The sequence below is a fragment of the Sus scrofa genome, chromosome 1 (genome assembly GCF_000003025.6).
Source record: "Sus scrofa isolate TJ Tabasco breed Duroc chromosome 1, Sscrofa11.1, whole genome shotgun sequence".
Lineage (NCBI taxonomy): Eukaryota > Metazoa > Chordata > Mammalia > Artiodactyla > Suidae > Sus > Sus scrofa.
The window spans coordinates 230359951-230379674 of NC_010443.5; the positions used below are offsets into that span (position 1 = coordinate 230359951).

General features: G+C 44.5%; 1 protein-coding gene and 1 pseudogene across 2 annotated transcripts in view; both read right to left on the reverse strand.

Moving 5' to 3' along the window:
- GNA14 (G protein subunit alpha 14) overlaps window positions 1-19724 on the reverse strand; it is a 203177-nt gene that overhangs the window by 18004 nt on the left and 165449 nt on the right.
- Window positions 16109-17788, reverse strand: LOC106506973 (annotated as a pseudogene).

A 19724-nucleotide genomic window follows, 5' to 3' on the forward strand; every position in this document is an offset into this window, starting at 1 on the left:
CCTAACCTCAAGTCTTGGTGGTGGTGAGAGCTTAGTCCTTGGATAGGGTGACCTATATATCCCGACTCAGCTGAATACTGGCAGACAGACTTGGTTACCATTCAGTGCACAGCAACACATGCCTGCTCCACGCTAGATCCAGGGCTGCCTCTGGGAGTGTGAAGAGGACTGTGGCCTGCCCTTCAGGATTCCAGAATTACATCTGTGCCTTTTGGCGGGAACTACATCAGACCCACACACAAATGCAAGAGATCAAAGAAAGGGAGACATTTTAACTGGGGATGAGTGAGTGGCTAGGCTAAGAGTTCCTATCAGAGGTGGCCTGATGTTTATAAGGAGAAGGGCTGTGTCCGCCCTTTCTACATTCATGAATGTGGATTCCTGACTGCGCTTGTTAAAGGCAGCACTGTGAAAGTGCAGGGACCAGGACAGTCCTTCATTTCATCTCACACAACATCCCTTTTCTGAAAGGCTTTTAAAAGCTCCTGAACCCCCTCAGGGCCCAGGGTAGCTGAATATATTCAAGGTATAATTTACCAAGAGCACTTGGTAAGCACCACCACCACCCCTGCATCCCCTCAAAAGAAATGCATATATTTAGCCAATAGAAGCTGCCTCACAGGAAAATCGTTTGGAGCTAGTTTAACTGCATGTGACCAGAAGTCACATAACATGGTCATGTTATGTAGCAAGAAGGGATTTTCTGTCCCTTTCACCATCTTCGTCCTCCCCTTCTCTCCTGTAGTTGAGAGTTCTTTTAGATTTTTTAGCACATCAAAACTGGGTTATGGAGTTCCTGTCGTGGCGCAGCGGAAACAAATCCAACTAGGAACCATGAGATTGCAGATTCAATCCCTGGCCTCAATCAGTGGGCTAAGAATCCAGCATTGCTGTGAGCTGTGGGGTAGGCCAGCAGCTATAGCTCCATTTAGACCCCTAGCCTGGGAACCTCCATATGCCGCAGGTGTGGCCCTAAAAAAAATAGACAAAAAAGAAAGAAAGAAAAGAAAAAAAACAACTGGGTTAGGAGAGACAGTTCAAATTAGCAGGAGGAACTCCTGTCTATTTTGTGCCTGTGCCTCTGCAGAATCTGCTAGGTCTATACCAGAACATACCCAGGTCCCCCCAACAAAAAGCCAGGAATGACTGTGGCCACAGCCCTTATGTGGGACAGCCAGGATTTACAGAGAAAGGAAGAAGGACAGAAAGAGAAGAGACCAGAGAAGCAGAGCTAGGGGTGGGTGAGCTCTGCACTGGATCATTTGCACCCCATAGGCAGGTAAGGGAAGAGGATGTAGAACTGTAGGCAGGACATTTTATGGGCCAGGTCTGAACCTGGTGGATGTCACTAATGGACACACAGTTCATGGGCTATATCTCATCACAAGGCGCCACCTGATTGCAAAGGAGGCTGGGAAAAGTGGCCCTTCTATGTTCAGGTGGGAGGTGACACAGGATCTGGTCAACAAACAGCATTGTCTTTGCCGCTCACAGATCCCAGGTCACTTCTCTTTGCCACAGTGATCACCAAGGTTTGCATGGTGCCAGGTATGCTTTTGAATTGACCCAGGTAAAACGACAGGTGGGCCAGGGCCAGCTCCCTGACTGTTCTTGTCAATTAAGTTCTATTGGGACAGTCATGCTCTGTCACACTGTCAGGCTGATGTCACAGCTACAAAGGCAAAATCAAGTTGCTGAAACAGAGCCCGTATGGTCCACAAAGCCAAATACTTACTCACTGACTCTACAGAAAATGTTTGCTAGCCCCCGTGTGGACAGATAATGTCTAATCTTCACTCCCTCCTTCATCAATTCAGTGGCCACGTAACTATGAAGCACACACTCTTTGCCAGGCCCAAGGGTAGGTATGAGTTTACAACTATGAGAAAATTTAGTCTCTACACTCATTTCCTGTCTTTATGGAAACAAAGGTAACAAGCTTACAGGACATGGAAGAAGAATCCTCAAAAAAACATTTAATTAGTGTAAAAAGCAAGGGGATTCCACTTAAATAAATTTCCCCAACTCTTCAGAATTTTCCATTGGCAATGCCTGGAAGTAATTTGGTTTGCGAACTTGCCCTGAGACTTGAAGCATAGAGTAAAATTTAACCAAAGCGCCACCCAGTGGGAAAAGCTGGAATTGTTTCTGATTCAGACTCCTTTTCACAAAATTAGAGAATGCTTCCAATTTCTGTTTTGTCTTTCATGACTTCCTTAAGCAGTCCATTTTATTATGTCCTTATTTACCCCAAGGTATAACATTAGATTCTTTGTTTTTATAAAGTCTACACCATGTCAACCAGCCTGGGACCTAAACCAGTCATTTCTAGAGACCCTGAAATCCGAGACAAGTGGGCTGGCCCTAGAGGAGGTGGACGGTCCCTATATTCTCCCCAGGGGCAGTAGTGACAATCAAGAGAAGTCATCAGAGTAGGGGGAGGCCTCTTTAAGAAAACTGAAAAAAAAAATTCTCCTTCCTACTTCTATGAAACAAGTTTCCTATTCAATCAAAGGCAAAAGGAAGGAAATGCTAGATTCATGAGTTGGTTCAGTTATACCAGCCAGGCAGGTACATCCAAGGCTGAGCTGAAGCATAAATATCAGAAAATGAAATTCTTCCCTGACATGGACTAGGCACTAGATGTGGACAGCTCTCTCTTTAAAGGCCATCTCAGGCCAGAGTTCTTGTCATGGTACAGCGGAAATGAATCCGGCTAGTAACCATGATGATGTGGGTTCAATCCCTGGCCTTGCTCAGTGGATTAAGGATCCAGCATTGCCATGAGCTGTGCTGTAGATCAAAGACATGGTTCGGATCCCACAATGCTGTGGCTGTGGTGTAGGCCAGTGGCTGCAGCTCTCATTGACCCCTAGCCTGGGAACTTCCATATGCCTTGGGTGTGGCCCTAAACAGCAAAAATAAAATAAAATAAAATAAAATAAAACAAAGGCCATGTCATTTTAGAAATTCCATCTGTATGTCCCACAGTGATCCAGAACCACCGCCACCCCCCACACAAACACTGGAAAGAGCAGAGAACATGGAAAATCAGTGGGATTAAGTGGTCCAGGATGGGCTGGGAGCTGGAACTGGGCAGAGGGACATTGGTACTCCATGCCCGTGCCCCTCCACATCACCAGGGCACTGTCCAGGGACAGCAGGATGCTGGGACTTGGGAATTCTGGTTCCCAGCTGGTCAGACTTCCCTGTCTCCACCCACGATTCTTCATGCTCACTGGTCTTGAGTCTTGATTTACAAGATGGGCTACACCATGGCAAGGGGTGGGGGCTCTTCTGGTCTCTCAACGTTCCTGTCATGGGCTTGCAATCAGCCCAGCAAAACATAATGCACTCAGAGCCCAGCAAACTCCTTGTAGACAGAAGCAATTGTGGCTTGGCCCTCACCCTTTTCCCCACGCCTTCCTAAGCTTAGCCTGGAACACACCCACCTCAAAACCAGGAAGACGTACATGGGTCCTCATTAATCACAGATCTGTATTTTCGAATTCACCTGCTCACTAAAATGTGTCTAACTACCGAATCAAGAACTCCTGGCACTTCCACAGCCATTCAGAGATGTGCACACAGCAGAATTCTGACTCACTTGATGCCCGCGATTCCAGCTGAGGTGGAACTCAGACCCTGCCTTTGGGTTCAGCTCTTGCATAGTCATCAAGTGCCCTTTGTATAGTCTACTTAGTGTCATGTACTCGCAACATGTGAATATTCCCAGGCCAGGGATCAAACGTGCACCACAGCAGGGATCTGAGTTACAGCAGTGACACCACCAGATCCTTAACCCACTGCACCACCAGCGAATTCCTGTATTTTTATGCTTTTTGTGAGTGATCTCATTGTTTAAAGTGAGCCGCCAGCACAGGGCCAAAGTGCCCTCACATGTTTCTAAGGACAAGGGGGCTGGGAGGAGAAAACATGTGTTAGAGAAGCTTCTTTCAGGCATGAAGGGACTCAGGATATAATTCCAGCTCATCCTCCAATTAGGAGCTTAATAGGATCAATTTATCCAACCCTGGGGCCTGTTTCCTCATTGGTAAAAATGACATGAAGTGGGTGGAGGGAGACCTTTCAATATTAACATTCCATGGTGCTAAGGGATATATTCTTGGAGTCCCCTGGTGGCACAGCAGGTTAAGGATCCAGTGTTATCACTGCAGTGGCTTGGATCACTGCTTTGGTGTGGCTTTATTCCCTGGCCTGGGAACTTCCACAAGCCGTGGGTATGGCCAAAAAAAAAAAAAAAAAAAGAAAAGGAAAGAAAAAAAGAATGGAATGTATTCTTCCATTATTAGACTTTCTAAGCTTTGAGTCTTGTGGATGTCCTTCTTTCAAAGTATAAAGGAAAACACACCCACTATAATCACTCTTTCCTGAGAGGCCAAAAGCAGTTGTTATAATTTCTAAGGATGAGTAATTTAAACGTAGTTGAGGACATAAAGGATTGGCACCATTAAGGAACTAGGAACACAAAATCACAGAACCACAAAGGATGAGGGGCTGTTTATGCTCCTCGGATCAGGGTCAAGGCTCTTCTGAGTTGGCCCTAAAAGTCATCAGCACAACCCAGATGTCAGTCCACCCCTCTCCTGTGTCTTCCCTATTCTTAAAATAACCAGAATGCAGTATCACAGGTAGGTGCCTCTGAAAGGAACCTCACACCACTTTCCCTCTCTCACCACACACTCATCAGTAATCCTGGGAGCTCTGGATATCAGCTTATTCCATCTCATATGGACCGTGCCAGCATTAGGCCACTTGGCCACCCTTCCACACATGAAAATCCTCACGTTTAGTCAATATTGATAGAATATATTAAATCAAGGACATGAGTTTCTTTGCAGTGATTGGGTGAGTAAGGAAACCTGTTGGGATCCAAGCAAAGTGCCTCTATCCATAAGCATCTCACAGTTAAATAGACATTTAACCACGTTCCACATACTACCTGCTAAAAACTCCTAAGAAATCAGCTGAGCACACCCAGGTGGTGGATACCAGATATCTGTGTAAAGAACTGGACGTTGGAGTTCCCGTCATGGCTCAGTGGTTAATGAATCCGACTAGGAACCATAAGGTTGTGGGTAAATCCCTGGCCTTGTTCAGTGGGTTAAGGATCCAGCATTGCCATGAGCTGTGGTGTAGGTTGCAGACGTGACTCGGATCCGCATTGCTGTGGCTGTGGTGTAGGCTGACGGCTACAGCTCCAATTACACCCCTAGCCTGGGAACCTCCATATGCCGTGGGAGCAGCTCTAGAAAAGGCAAAAAGACAAAAAAAAAAAAAAAAAAAAGAACTGGATATGGTCTCCTAAGGTCAGTAGAACAGATAGTGAGCTTCCTAATACTGGGTGTTATGCGGGTCCTTCGGGAGGCAGGTATAGTCAACAGAGCCTGACTCAAGAGAGTCACAGTCCAGTAAGAGACAAAAACTAGTGCACAACTGATCACAATACGGTTTGGTCCAGAAGCCCTTAGAAATATCCCTGTCCTGTCAGGAGGTGAGGGATCAACAGCTAATCAAGTAAGAGTCTCAGATGAGGCCTCAGTATTTGCCGAAGTCACCTGCTCAAAGGCATAGGAAGCACATGGATGTGCCTTTATTGTATTTGTTTTTAGGGCGAACCCGTGGCATATGGAAGTCCCAGGCTGGGGGTCGAATTGAAGCTGTAGCCTCTAGCCTGTGCCACAGCCACAGCAATATAGAATCCAAGCCACATCTGTACCTACACCACAGCTCACAACAAGGCCAGATCCTTAATCCACTGAGCGAGGCTAGGGATCGAACCCACATCCTTGTGCATACCAGTCGGCTCATTACCACTGAGCCACAAAGGGAACTGGAAGCTCCTTTAAGCAGCAACAAAGAATATCTGCATTCCAGACTCTGGTGAGAATCTATCAGTAATATCTCTGCTGTCTGATTCTTACCAAATGTTGACACAAGTGATATATATATACATTTTTTCTGGACTGCACATAATGCAGCTATGCCTTTGTCTGCATTTCCCAGAGGGCTATATTATCTAGAACATGACTCTACAAAATATTATAAATACACTGAAAAAAAAAGTTCCTTGTTCAAGTAAGTTTAGGACAAGGTCTGAAACAGTGACTTTTTTTAAGCTACAGGACTTCTCAGAAGTTGAGTATGTGTGTGTGGTGTGCAGATGCACCCCCAAGGGGGCAGGCATCTTGGTGTCTTTTTCTCACTGATCTAGTCCAAGTGCTTAGAGAAGTGGCTGACACATCAGTATTGTGGAAATGAATAAATGAATGTTGCATGAAAATCCTCACGTTTAGTCAATATTGATAGAATATATTAAATCAAGGAGCCATGTGTATTAACAGATACAATTCATGAAATTGTGTAACAGGGCACACCCAATTCTTAAACATTCAATCACTGGAATGTTTCACTAGAACATCAAACATTAGAATGCACATATGCATGATAGAAGAAAATCCCCAAAACTACAGCAGGACCCCCATCTACAAATGTAGCATTTAGCGACAACTTACTGGACATCAGCAGTGAAAAGACTGCAGCAACAAACAGAGCCACAACAAATAGAACAACATGGAGTAGAGGAGTTCCCGTCTCTGCTCAGTGGTTAACAAGGTTGTGGTTTGATCCCTGGCCTTGCTCAAGAGGGTTAAGGATCCAGTGTTGCTATGAGCTGTGGTGTAGGCTGCAGATGCAGCTCGGATCTGGCATTGCTGGGGTTGTGGCATAGGTCGGCACCTACAGCTCCAATTAGACCCCTAGCCTGGGAACCTCCATATGCCACGGAAAGGCAAAGGAAAACAAAACAAAACAAAACCCAAAAACTTAAAAAAGAAAGAGAAAAAGAACAACATGGAGTAGAGATGCCCAGACAGAACACAGAACCTTTAATAGGCTCATTTTATGACAAGTTTTCGAAGAGAGGGTTTGCCGCACACGATTTGCCAAACTCATGTAGCTGACGTGGCAGCTAAGCTAAGATCTCACTGGCTGAGACCCCAGCCAATCTCATGGCTTGTGAAAGTCAAACTCTTCCACAGTTTCTGCTAATTCCCAGCGGTTACTTCTTCAAGGTCCAATGTCCACTCTCAGTTGCACAGGCAGTTTTGCTTTGAAGGAGTGGTAGGTTTTGCTTAGGAATCATGTATGTAAACCTCATTCTCATTTCACTTTAGCTACTGGGAAACTCGAAACAAATATAAGTAACTCAGTAGAAGTTGATGAATACTCATGTCCTATAACACCTGTGTTCTATTTTTCTTCCAGCTTCACTCTTCTATATTAATTCAAACTTTTATCGGCACTGAGTTTTTTTTAAGGTATATATTCATATAAGTAGCTTCCAATGTGTTGTGAAAGGAAATAGGGCATAAATACAAGCAAACTAACAAAATAAAAACAGCTAGTATAAACCGAACCATCATTATGTGGCCACCTTGCATAAGCACTATCTCTCTTGATCATTACAACAAACCTATGAAATTAGATACTTTGAATATCCCAATTTCATATGTTAGGAAACCAATGCTTTGCGTGGAGAAGAGATAGTAATGGCAGAACAGCCATTCGAGCCCAGGGTTCCAGACCCCAAAGTCTATGCAGGGAATCACCGTCTTCAACTGATTTACAACATTTACATTTTAAAGGGAGGAAAGAAGGGGATAGTGGTTACCTGTGAAACCCTCTAGACTAGACAGAAATTACCGGAAACCTGGGAAAGCCTGGAGAATTATTTCCTGCACCCCTTGCCTGCCAACTGCTCTTCTCCAATCTAAACTGAAGGTTTTTTTCAAACAGGGAATTCAAAAACCAAGTCCTTCATAAAAGAAAGGAGGAAAAGGGGCTCTAGAGATCAAAGAAGGGCTTGGAAATAAGTAAGATTCTTCTACAGTGAATTGCAAGCAAGCACAAGACAGCATTTTACACCAAGCCTCCAGCATGACTGTTTCCATTAGAAGACTTTCAGGTATTTACATGCAGCTGAGGAACAAAATGTGTTCTTTTTAACAAAGAATATGGAAAAATGGAGTTAGAAACGTACATTCTGAAGGCCACCAGTGGTGCCTGTCCACTTAACCCTTATTCTAAAGGATATCATCTATACAATAAAAATAAAATAAAATGAAATCAGGTAGACTGTTAGTGGTGGTGTATATACATATCAATATCAATGTGAGTTTATAGAAAAAGTAAGCTTCACTAATTAGTCTACAGGCTTAACAAGGCTCATAAATAGAGTAGGGAGAGTCTGCCCATGTGGTTCATTCCATTATGACTCAGGACACCACCTAGTGACAGCTTCTCTGATTGCATCTGCTGACAGAAAACTCGCTGTGGTGCTTTATACACCGCATCCTGAAGTTACAGCAACTGACAATCTAGATGCCCTTGACAGATGACTGGATTAGCAAGATGCTGGTATATATACACAGTGGAATACTACTCAGCCATAAAAAAGAACAAAATAATGCCATTTGCAGCAACATGGATGGAACTAGAGACTCTCATACTGAGTGAAGTCAGAAAGAAAAAGACAAATACCATACGATATCACTTACATCTGGAATCTAATATATGGCACAAATGAACCTACAGAAAAGAAAATCATGGACTTGGAGAATAGACTTGTGGTTGCCAAGGGGAAGGTGGAGGAATGGGATGGATTGGGAGCTTGGGGTTAATAGATGCAGACTATTGTCTTTGGAATAGATTAGAAATGAGATCCTGCTGTATAGCACTGGGAACTATGTCCAGTCACTTATGATGGAGCATGATAATGTGAGAAAAAAGAATGTATACATGTATGTGTAACTGGGTCACCTTGCTCTACAGTAGAAAAAAATTATGTATTGGGGAAATAAAGAAATTAATAATAACTGGCTAAAGACACAGAAATTCTCACTCTTTAATAGGAAGGATTAGTGAACAAGAGTGAGAGAAAGAGCTTGAGAGTTAGAGTTTAGTGGAAGGCACATCCTTGCTGCTTTATTTATTTTTTTTGCCATGGTGTGCAGTGGATTCATGTGGGATCTCAGTGCCCAGACCAGGGACTGAATCTGGGCTACAGCAGTGCAAGTGCTAGACCACCAGGGAACTCCCTCTTGCTACTTTCAAGGCTAATAGAATATTAACCACTTGGAGGGCAGTGCTTATAAATTCAAATTTTATTGGCATGTCCTTTGAAGTGTATAAAAAGTAACAAGAGAGGTTAAGTTGTTTCTAGTAGTTATAAGCAAACGAGTAGTAACAGGACTGAGTCCAACGGTCCAAGCTGTCCATCTTACTCCCTTGATGCTCTAACTGGCAGCTCCATGTGGCTGAGAAGCAAGGCCCTTGTGTGTAAAAAAGTGCTTGAGAGGACAACCAGTTCCCAATGAATCCAGGGAACTGCATGAGGTTGTCCCACTCTTTGCAGTGAATTGAACATGCTGTTTCAGGTGCTCACATTTCCAACTGATGTGCCTTTCACTTCAAATGCACATCTCTCTTGGTTATAGACACTCTGCCCCACCTAGCCACCCTGTAAACTCTCAAAATCACACTCCGGTGATGCTTTGCATCTAGTTCTGCAATAGTGTTCCCTCCCACGGAAATTATACTCCTGAAAAAAAAATTGCCACACATTTCCCAGAGAGTCATCCAAAAACATTCCTTGCTCTGGGGTGTTTTTGTTTTTTCTTTCTTTCTTTTTTTTTGGTAATTCACTTTTTCCGTTCTTTTCAATAGCTTGAAAAACTCTTAAACACACCACAACAAATATTTGGCTCACAGCTTACTTTAATGATGTGCTTTCGAAATGGTGGTTTTAATCCTGGATGCATATTTGGTTGTTGTTTTCCTTTTGCAGTGAGAACCCACAGGCATTTCGGACTGGGAGTGGTGTTAGGAGAGCAGGGCATCGCAGGTTTCCCATCTTTGGGAAATCTTCCGCTCTGTGGAGCCTCTTCTAGCGCCCCCTGACCTTCGCAGCGTAGGTCCTGGGCTCCCTCCAAATAGGACGATGGAGCGGGTGGCTGCCTCTAGGGGGCAGCAGCTGACCCATGTTGTCCTCTCTCAACCACTCCCCACTCTCTGTATATGAAAACCAGAACTAAGTGGACAGCTTCGAGGAGGGAAGAGACGTCTCCCCAGAACTCTGTATGGCCTGAGGAGTATTTGGGGGGGGTGCTGGGAAGGACTGACCACCTGTGTGTGAGCCTGTGGTGTTTCTGACCCCACTACAACTGGGTACAGTTTGCCTAAGTTCTGGATTTAAGTAGCCCAGATATCAAAGTTTCCTCAGAATATGATTATCAAATAAAAATAGGGGACAGCATTTGAGTTTCAGATACACAGCTGATACGCTTTAAGTCTAAGTATGCCCATGTATTTGAGAAGAACTTGGGCTAAAGTATCTTTTCAATTTACCCTAGTATTTTACCATAGTAAAGACACTGAAGAAATCTGACTGCTTCTGTATCGGGGACTGTCGATCCATTTCAGGGCCTTTTCCCGGGCTTTCAAAGCAAATTTGGCATTAGCCAGGCTTCTTCCTCAAGGAGAGCAATCAGAAATCAGTGCCCATTTGCTTCTGAATCATGTCTCTGCCCTGCTCACCCGGGTTCTAGATAGTCCATTTATCTGCACAAACAAGCCACAGAGGATCAACATTTTCTCCCCTTCACCGAGGACGCCAGGCCACCTTCTCATGGGACTTTTGCTGTCTCCAACATTAAGTGCCACACATGCACCACTGTCCTCCACCCTCACACAGGATAGGGAGGGACAGGCCACACAGTGTGAATGTATCTACTATCCCCAAATGAAAGAAGGTGATAATGATGCATTTCCTGCTGTCTGTTTCACCACAGTTTTAGAAAAGACAAAGTAAGGAACAGAGGGGTTGTCTTACTATGACATGGCCCAGAGCTCAGCACAAGCCTCCCGTGCCTGGGAACCCTCCCGCCTGCAGATTTCAGCCACAGTGACATTTGGTCTCACCTTCTCTTTGCCTCCACAAGCTCTTTCCTGCATCTGTGCACAAATCCACAACTGCACTCCTTCCACGGGGCCCCATGAGCTCTCCCCCCCCTCTCCCCACCACAATGTGTCCCATGTGCTCTCCCAGCCCCCCATTGGTGGCCCCACCCACCGTCTCAGGCCTGAGGAAACTTCACCACTCTCAGCAGCCCCATCCCCAAGGTTCCACCCACAAACTCCTGAGCCTCCCCACCCCAACCCCAATCCAACTTGCAGGGGAGGCTAGGCCATGATTTCTCTTGCTCTTTATGAAATCTCAGCAATGCCTGATCCCTCAACAATTTTCATTTGTTTTATTTATTTTATTTTTTTTTCTTTTCCAAATGTCAAATCAGCTTCTCGGTCGCCAAGCATAATAATGTGTCCTTATTCAACCCCAAGCTCCCCTGACCTACAGGTACAAAGCTTTCTCACAACCACGGGGCCTACAAAGTGCCTTTTTATCCTGCTGGCATCTCACAGCTGCCTTCTGCCAGGCATTTCGATGCTCTGACCCGACTCCCTACCTTGGGGTGACTCAGGGTGAGAAGACCTGCCCACCAAGCCATGCGTGGTCCTAGGAGGCCACCAATGAGTCACGTGGGACACCCCATGGAGCATATCCCCCCCACCCCCATCTGTGCTAGGAGTGCTCCTTGCCCAGTTCCTGAAGTTCAGTTCCTTCTCTGCTTTGGTTTCCCTCCTATGGTTCCCCACCCTACAAAGCTGTCAGAAAGCTCTCCCCAAGTCGAGTGAGGTGAATAGTGTCCCCATCAAATTTATGTCACCTCAGAATGTGACCAGATTTGGAAACGGTGCCTGTGCAGGTATAATTAAGAATCAAGGAGTTCCCATCATGGCTCAGTGGGTTACAAACCCAACTAATATTCATGAGGATGTGGGTTCTACCCCTGGCTTCACTCAGCGGGTTAAGGATCTGGCACTGCTGTGAGCTGTGGTTTAGGTCGCAGATGTGGCTTGGATCCTGCATCACTGTGGCTGTGGTGTAGGCCAGTAGCTATAACTCCAATTTGACCCCTAGCCTGAGAACGTCCATATGCCACAGGTGCGGCCCTAAAAAAAAAAAGTATAGAGATGAGATCATACTGGATTCCTGTGGGCTCTAAATTCAATGAGAGGTCCTTGTTAGAGACAGAAGAGGACACACCCAGACACAGGGAAGAAGGTGACGTGAAGATGGGGGCAGGGACCGGCCTGACGTTTCTACAAACCCAGAGACGGCAGGCCGGATTGCCAGGAGCCAGGGGGAAGGCACAGAATAGATTCCCCCACAGAGCTGCAAGAAGGAGCAGACCCTGCCAAGACCTCTATTGTGACTGCCAGCTCTCTTTCCCTGGGCCTGGGCTCAGCCAGGCCAACCAGGCGCTGTGCCTCATAATAGATGGGCAGTTTCTTTTCTCTGCAAGCTCACCCGCAGCCAGGGCTAGTGAGTAGAACACTGGGAACAGAGGGTTCTCCTGCAGCGGAAGGCCCTGTGGCTCTTGCTATCTGCTCCCTCCTGAATAGTCGGATGAAATCTGTCTAGAGGTCCCTAACTTTGGTCAGGAAAGGCTGAGCTCACTATTTCTGCAGAACCCCCACCCCGCCCCTGGCATCATCCACAGATCCCCAAATACCAAATTCCTCCACCAGATCTGCTACCTTGGACCTCCCACTGGGCTCCTGTCACGGGGGAGAAAGCTACCTGAGCTCCCTCCTGAGGGGACTCCATAGTGACTTCAGCCCCATCTCCACCCCATAGCCCTCCCGTGGCAACAACTCAAGGGTACTAAACAGCTTGGAGTTGGAAGCACTGGATAAGGAAGTAGAATTTTGGTTTGGAAGTAAAACAAAACTCTTTTTTTTTTTTTTTTTTTTTTTTTGTCTTTTTAGGGCCTCACCCATGGCATAGGGAGGTTCCCAGGCTAGGGGTCAAATCGGAGCTACTGCTGCTAGCCACAGCCACAGGTACAGCAACGAGGGGTCCAAGCTGCGTCTGCGACCTATACCACAGCTCATGGCAAAGCTAGATCCTTAACTCACTGAGCAAGGCCAGGGATCGAACCTGCATCCTCATGAATGCTAGTCAGATTCGTTTCCACTGAGCCACTACGGGAACTCCGGAAAACCAAGCTCTTTATCTGCTGCTGCTAATACAAAGCATGCCATTTCAGGATACGGTATTGTACTGGCTCTCCTCCCTCAGATCTTAAGTAGCAGTAGAACATGGGAATCATAGAACTCTCACACCAATACAGAGACTCATTTGTTCTCTGGATAAGAAAAGACACTATGGCTCCCCATTGTAATCAGACACAGCAACAGTGCATCCACAATAGCTGCCACGATTTGGGCAAAGCCAGTCATTCTTCACTCAAGATCCCCAAAAACCCAGGGCTGCTAATGAAAGTGGCTGGGATCAGTCGATGTCATTTAAAAAAGAAAAAAATGTTGCCCTATATGCAGGCTGGTCATTTCCAAGACCGATGCTGACCTTTGCTTTAGAAAATCTCTCTGTGCAGCACAGGGCAGCACCATGGCCAAGGGATTAAATCTGAGAAAATGGACCTTTATCCTCAACCTTTAGTTTTTAACTCCAGTCAAATATTTCTTTGAGAAAGTGTGATTAGATTTTAGATAACTATTTTTTTCTTTAGCAATTAACATATACAGTTTCTTAACCAGTATCAGAAGCAACTAGGGAGTTCCCACTGTGGCTCAGTGGGTTAAGAACCCAACATCGTGTCTATAAGGATGTGGGTTTGCTCCCTGGCCTTGCTCAGTGGGTTAAGGATCTGGCATTGCCACAAGCTGCGGTGTAGGTCATAGGTGCAGCTCAGAGCTGGTGTGGCTGTGGTATAGGCTGGCTGCTGCATCTCTGATTTGACCTAGCCTGGGAACTTCCATATGTCACAGGTGCAACTCTACAACGAAAAAAAAAAAAAGTGGCAAATACAAATGTCTCAAAATGATTATTTGTTATTTGTTTTCCATTTAAGAAGGGGTGGTGGTTGAATAATGGCAAATTCAACAGGCCAATTCTCCATGAGCCCTGAACAAGGCTAGGAAATCTCAGGATCAGAGAGCATCTTGGAAGCCAGACAAAGCCAGTCCAAGTGAACAGCTGAAACTCAGGAAAAACACTAGAGTCATTCTGGCCTCATGTAGCTGAAGGTGCATGTGTGGATTCTTTTCTTCTAGGAACTGCTTTTAATATCAGCAACAAGAAAGAGAAAATATATATAATTACATTGTCTTTTATCATTACCTACATAATTATCTTTACTGGAACTCTGTTTTTGTGTGTGTGTGTGTGTGGATTTGAATTACTGGCTGGTGTCCCTACTTTTCTGCCTGAAAGAATGGTGTATCTTTTAAGGAAGACCTATCCATGAATTCCATTGTGGGTTTTTTGTTTTTGTTTTTTGTTTTTTTTTTTGTCTTTTTTTTTCTTAGGGCTGCACCCGAGGCATATGGAAATTCCTAGGCTAGGGGTCGAATCAGAGCTGGCCTATCCACAATCACAGCAACACAGGATCTGAGCCATGTTTGCGACCTACACCTCACAGCAACACTGTATCCTTAAGCCACTGAGTGAGGCCAGGGATGGAACCTGCATCCTCATGGATATTATTCAGGTTCGTTACCACTGAGCCATAGCAGGAACTCCTTTTTTTTCTTTTTTAAAAATGGGAATGTCTTTATTTATGTTATTACTGTAAACCAACTTTATTCGGACATAATTCACAAACCACATGATTCACCCATTGAAAAGGTGCAATTCAATGTTTTTTTGCGTAGTCAAGGAGTTGTCAGACCACCATCATAAACAATTTTAGCTCACTTTTATCACCCCCCCAAAAACCCTCCAAAATATATGTTGAAGTATTAACCCCTGGTTAATTAAACTGTGAATGTCACCTTATTTGGTTATAAGATCTCTGCAGATGTAATCAAGTTAAGATGAGGCCATTAGGGTGGGCCCTAATGCATATGACTAAAATGCTTATAAAATGAGGGAAATGTGGACACCAACATACACGGAGAGGAGAATGCTGTGGGAAACCAGACACAGACACAGAGGGATGATGGGGACGGAAATTGAAGGTATGCTGCCACAAGCAAAGGAACGAACACCTGGGGCCTCCAGAAGCTGGAAAAGACAAAGAAGGATTCTCTTCTAGAGTCTTTGGAGAAAACCCTACCAACACCTTGATTTTGGACCTCTAGCCTCTGGAACTATGAGAGAATACACTTCTCATATTTTTGAGCCACCCAGTTGTGGCCTTTTTGTTACAGCCCTAGGGAATGAATACACACTATCTATTCCCTCCACACTTTCCCAGCACGAGACCACCAACAATATATTCTCTGTCTTTATGGATTTGCCTGGATTCTGGAAATTTTATATAAATGGAACCATACAATGCATGGTCTTCATGGCTGACTTCTTCCACTGAGCATAATGTTTTCACAGTTCACCCACATTGTAGCATGGGTCAGCACTTCATCTCTTTTTATTGCCTGACAATATTCCATTGTATGAACATGTCACATGTATACATTCATCATTTTATGGACATTAAAGAATCCAAATGATTTGTTAAACTTTCTGGGTGTTTAAGAATAGTGCTGCTGTGAGCATTCACATCCAGATTATCTTGGTCTGTGTCTTCATTTCTCTTGGGTATAGACCAAGGAATTGCAGATAACTCTATGTTTAGCTTTTTGAGGAATTGTCAAACTGTTTTCCAAAGCAGCTGCTCCAATTTTTTAATTCCCAGCAACAATGACAGCTTTGCTAGAAACAGGATTTTAGGTTGACCACTTTTTTTTGTCATTGTTTTTTCCTTTCAGCACTTTGCAGGCACAACGGCATTCAAGACCCCTTGGGTAAGTATGATCTCAGGAGGGTTATTCTTGGCTGTCTCTTTTTAATCTGCCCTTTTGACTTGCTACTAGTATCTTTTTTTTTTTTTTTTTTTTTTTGCTTTTGCTTTTTAGGGCCACACCTGCAGCATATGGAGGTTCCCAGACTAGAGTCGAATTGGAGTATAGTTGCTGGCCTACGCTCCAGCCATAACAAAGTGGGATTCAAGCTGCATCTGCCACCTACACTACAGCTCATGGCAAAGCCAGATCCTTAACCTACCTAGTGAGGTCAAGGATGGAAGCTGCATCCTCACTGATACTAGTTGGATTCCTTTCGGCCATGCTACAAGGGGATTCCACTTTCCCATTCATCTTGATTCAAGGTGCATTTAGTGCTGCTTCCACCTGAAGGAGCATCCTTCTGTAAGCCTTGATTTTCCTTCTGTGAGCTGGCAGAGGATAACAGAACAGCCAACACACAAAATTAGTGTTTGCACAAAGCTAAAGACAGTGGTGACTGTATAGCATCCTGAGCACTTCACATCCGTGAAATAGGAAGTGGGCTCTGCACCAGGGGCTTTTTCTTGTTTTTCCTCTTCTTCTCTTCTAGACATGGATGAAGGAGATACTTTGTGAGAGGCATGTTCTCATGGAGAGGTCCTCACCACCAGAAAGAACAACTTTCCAGACAAATTGTTTATAAGCATGTGTCAAAGTTTTATTTGGTAAGGAAAAAACAGTCTGGTCAAAGATTATTAGGTTAGTCAGTCAGTTGGTTGAACAACTCTGACTTCTCAGAAGTTCTTAATCATTTAGAAGTATCAGAGAATTGCTCAAGCATTTAATCAAGGATGCAAATTACTTCCCAGAAGAAGGTTGAGAATTACATCATGCAGAAAGTTCTACTGCAGGCCTGGTTTGGACCATTTTTCTTTCTCAGGGGGCTATAACGAGACAGCTTGATTAGTTGTGTTTCACTCATCAGTTTCCTCTTTAGAATTAAAAGGCATTCCTGGATTTTGTTTTCATGCATTCAAATGTGCACTGAATACCTGCCAGATGACTAGATGCTGATGCTATCAAGATAAAATGAAAACCTCTGCACTTCAGGGAGTTCACAGCCTTTGCAAGGAGACAGACATGTCCACACATAATTGCATAAAAAATCCAAAGCCACATTCGGGGGCCCTGAGTATGTTCAGGGGAGATATGTAAGCCAAGTAGAGGAAACGGGTTTATTTGGCTTATAAGTGACAGCAGCATAAAATAAGAATATGGAATGGGCTTCGAAAAGAAATATTTATATTTTGGAGAAGGATGAGGATTCACTAAGGTATCCAGACACTCTGGGGAGTGGAGAGCGCCTAGGGCACAGAATGGGTGCGGCATCTTCAGGATGACCAGGAAAGCTGCGTGTGTGTTTGAGTGACAGGGCTGGGAGGCGGTGGGGCACAGCCTGGGAGGAATAAAGAGCCTGGATTAAGTCCTAAGAACCCGAGTGGAACTAAATCACACTGGGAAGGGGAGTGCCCGATCAGATAACTCTGGATAATATCTTCAAGAGAATAAACTGGAAAGGAAAGGGTAAGAGGCTGGGAGATAAATACAGGTGACTCTAAAGCACATGTGAGAAATGATCAGAGTCTGATGCCCTGAAATGGCAATGACAACCATGTTGCCTGTACAATACTCCACCATGGATTCAGTCAACGTCTACTTCCTTACAAAGAGTCGCTACGAGCTTAAGTTATTTATACATCTATAAACAAAACTGGGAGTTCCTGTCATGGCTCAGTGGTTAATGAATCCGACTAGGAACCATGAGGTTGCGGGCTCGATCCCTGGCCTCGCTCAGTGGGTTAAGGATCCGGTGTTGCCATGAGCTGTGGTGTAGGTCACGGAAGTGGCTCGGATCCCGCGTTGCTGAGGCTGTGGTGTAGGCTGGCGGCCATTTGGACCCCTAGCCTGGGAACCTCCACATGCCGCAGGAGCGGCCCTAGAAAAGGCAAAAAGACAAAAACAAACAAAAAAAAACTAATTAACAAGAAGGAAGGTGGAAAATGCCTAAGAAAGCTACAGCTACAATGCTACAAGGGTTCAGAAAGCACAAGAGATTGACACTAACTGGAGAGATCAGAAAAGGTTTCAGAGAGAAGGTGGGATGTAAATGAGTTATAAGAGTGAAATCAGATAAATGCTGAAATGGCTTCAAGGCTGAAGAGACAAAGTAAGTGAAGATCTGGGAGTCAGAAAGCAAAGGGACATAAATAGAAGACGTAGAGTTTTGACCCCAACAAGAGATTAGATGAACAAGAAATCCTGGGGCCAATGCATGGAAAACTTTGTCTGCTATGGAATTTGGGCTGAATTTTACAAGTCATGGGAGCCACTGAGATCGTAGGAGTAAGAAAGAGATAGGATCAGAACAATGCTTAAAGGTTAGCCTTGCAACAAATTATCATTAATTGAAGAAACAGATGAAGATCGTCAACTCTAAAAATCTTGGCCACTCTCTGGGTGAAGACACCTGAGAATGCAGAGGGAGGGAAGATGGTCAAGTTTGCTAGAAACCAGACTGGTGGACTCAACATGACCCATTAACGACTAGATAAAAGGAGCAAGGGAGAGGAAGGTGTAAGTATTAAACAAACATGGGAAATGGGCAAGATATACAACAGTATCACCGTGAGAAGTTGGAAATCTTAGGGGAAGAGTAGCCTGAGCAGTGGCAGTGGGGGCAGGTTTGGTACAGACTGTGTTGGAGGTGCTGTGCATGCATTTTAGGGGAGCTGTTCAGAAGGGAGATGACAGCATAGGAGAAAGTTAAGTCCAGTCCTATAACCAGCAATGATCACTAAAGTCAAGCCACACCTGAGTTAGGAGAACCATCTGTACAGTTTGTGAGCTGCACCACACCATGTGTGTAAGGTCTTGTAAGGCAGAAAAAGGTCTCTGCTGTCAATCATAATGGAAGAAGAAAGGACACACTCAGCAAATTATTATGAGCAAGGGGTGAGGGGCACTGACCCTCTGGAGTTGAAAATTCTTACATAATTTATAGTCCGTATACACAGTTCTTCTGTATACCCAGTTCCTCCATATCCACAATTCTGTAGTGTGTACCACAGTATTTACTATTGAAAAAAATCCACCTATAAGTGGATCTGCACAGTTCAAACCCCTGTTGTTCAAGAGTCAACTATATAAACAAATACATAAAAGGTATCATATGTGCCAACTGCATCAGTAAGAAGTAGTCTATTAGAGTTATTAGGAAGTCTGTTTCCCCATGTGATCACCCCATTAATAAAATAATTACTGGTGATGCTCCAACAGCTGAATCTGTCGTCTTCTCGCATTTGACAAAGTGCTGAATCTGGCAACAGTGGTCCCAGTGACTCTTTCCGTGTGGCTTAACGTCAGCACTGTTGCCCAGCCCTCTATTTTATTATTTAAGGATAAAACACCTTGCACATCTTCACACTAGACTTCCACTGATGACTTGGGACACATGATAAGACAGCAGTATTTTTCTGTTTAAGATGTTGCAAAATGGCATCAGGGAAGGTGTGTTAAGTGGAACCATGTTACTGTCAGTTTCATCAAGCCCCTCTCTATTCACCGAATCTTCCACAGCATGGCTTCAATCATAGCGATGGAGGACTGCATTTCTGGGCCCTTAATTTCCAGCAAGAAACACTGTACTGGAGGTTCTGGCCCAAATAATTAGGCAATACAAAGAAATAAAATGCATCTAGATTGAAAAGGAAAAAGTAAAACTATCTCTATTTATAGAGGAGATGATCTTGCATGTAGCAAATTGTAAGTATATA